This window comes from Panicum virgatum, chromosome 4K (genome assembly GCF_016808335.1).
Source record: "Panicum virgatum strain AP13 chromosome 4K, P.virgatum_v5, whole genome shotgun sequence".
In the NCBI taxonomy this organism is placed as follows: domain Eukaryota; kingdom Viridiplantae; phylum Streptophyta; class Magnoliopsida; order Poales; family Poaceae; genus Panicum; species Panicum virgatum.
Window position 1 is genome coordinate 32144497 of NC_053139.1, and position 1723 is coordinate 32146219.

A 1723-nucleotide genomic window follows, 5' to 3' on the forward strand; every position below is an offset into this window, starting at 1 on the left:
TTGGCAGACCTTAGAAAAGGTCGCCCAAGTACGAGGTCGACTCCGAGGTCGCCCTCCATATCCATTACCACAAAGTCGGCAAGGACGAAGGAATCTCGTACTCGTACAAAAACGTGTTCGGCTATCTCTTCGGGATACCGAATGGTTGAATCTGCAAGCTGTACGAGCATAGTTGTTGGGGAAAGAGCAGGATATTCAAGTGTTTTATATATTACCTTGGGCATTATATTCACGCTTGCCCCTATATCGCATAGGCATCGCTCGAAGTGTTTGATGTAGATCGAGCAGCTGATCATGGGGACCCCTGGATCCTCTTGCACCGCTGCCACCATGCCATCCCAAATGTCGTTCCTTGGGGGATTGTACCTACCTGCATGGTTATTGCGTGGTGGCCTCCGGGACGAGTTACCCTGTCTGGTAGACACCATGCTAAAATTTTCAATAGGAGACTCGAGTTGCCTCGGGATCTTCCCGCTCTCAACAGTAGGTAATGAAGCAGCAATTTGTGCAAGCTGGGTTTCAATCATTTTGTTGAAACTTAACTGGTTTTTAAGAGTAGAAGACAAAGCTTAAAGCTTAACATTTAAACTTTCCAGGGATTTATCATTGGCCAAAAGCTTTTTATTTATATTTTTGTTGATTTTAACTTGGCCAAGAATAAGTTCTCTCAAGGGAGGTTGGTTTGAATTGAAATTCGAATTATAAGAAGGATTGTAGTTATTACCTCCCTGAAAAGGTGGACGTGGCTGGTTCCACCCCTGGCCTCCTTGTTGTGGTTGGTACCCATTGTTGTTGTTGTTGTTGTTGTTGTTGAGGTAGGCGCAGTCTTCACGGGTTTCGGGGCAGTCGTTCCCCGAGTGTCCTTAATTACTACAGACTTCGCACGTGAAGTGCGAACCCATGGCGTAAACAGGAGCATGGATCGGTTGTTTGCTCCCTTCCTCCATCTTCTTGATTAGGGGGTCCAGCTTCACGGCAATCATATCGGTCTCTTTGATGGTATGCATGCCTTTTGTATGGGGTTGGATTCATTCATCGCTCCACCACTGATTGGAGACCATCTTCTCGACCAATTATTTTGCTTTGGCGATAGTCAGGTCGAGGAAGGCTCCTCCAGCAGCAGCATCAATGTTGGCTCGAGATGTCATTGTGAGCCCGTTGTAGAAGCTTTGCAGGACGAGCCACTCGTCCATGCCATGATGAGGACAGGCCAGGATGTATTCCTGCAGCCTCTTCCAAGCTTCTAGGATGGATTCCATCCCTGTCTGCTGGATACTTGAAATTCTCCCGTGTAGGGCATTTGTTTTGCCCAGCGGGAAGAATTTTGCGAGGAACGCCTTGGAGCATTTGGCCCAGGTGTTGATGTCCTTTTCTTTATAAAACCACTGTTTCTCCTTCCCCAGGAGGGAAAAGGGAAACAGACGAAGCTTGACAACATCGGCGGCGACACCCCATATGACAACGGTGTCGCAGAGCTCCAGAAAATTATGCAAATATGCATTTGCATCCTTATTTGGCTTGCCACAGAATGGGCTAGCCTGCACCATGTTGATGAGGCTTGATTTGAGCTCGAAGTTCACGTCCCCGACATTGATGTTGGGGGCCAGTGGCCACATTGTTGGTGGAGGGGACGGAGAACTCGCGGAGAGTCTTTTTAGCCATAGCCTCAAGAATGAGTGGTGCTTCCAAAATGGGTTCCTGTGCCGGGAGGATAGCGAGAGGA

At 48.1% G+C, this 1723-nt stretch overlaps 1 non-coding gene across 1 annotated transcript; it reads left to right on the forward strand.

Moving 5' to 3' along the window:
* Nucleotides 1-1191: 1191 nt before the first annotated feature.
* Nucleotides 1192-1300, forward strand: LOC120705275. Its single transcript, XR_005687864.1, has one exon. It is a non-coding gene; the product is annotated as a small nucleolar RNA R71 (small nucleolar RNA).
* The last annotated feature ends 423 nt before the right edge of the window (nt 1301-1723 follow it).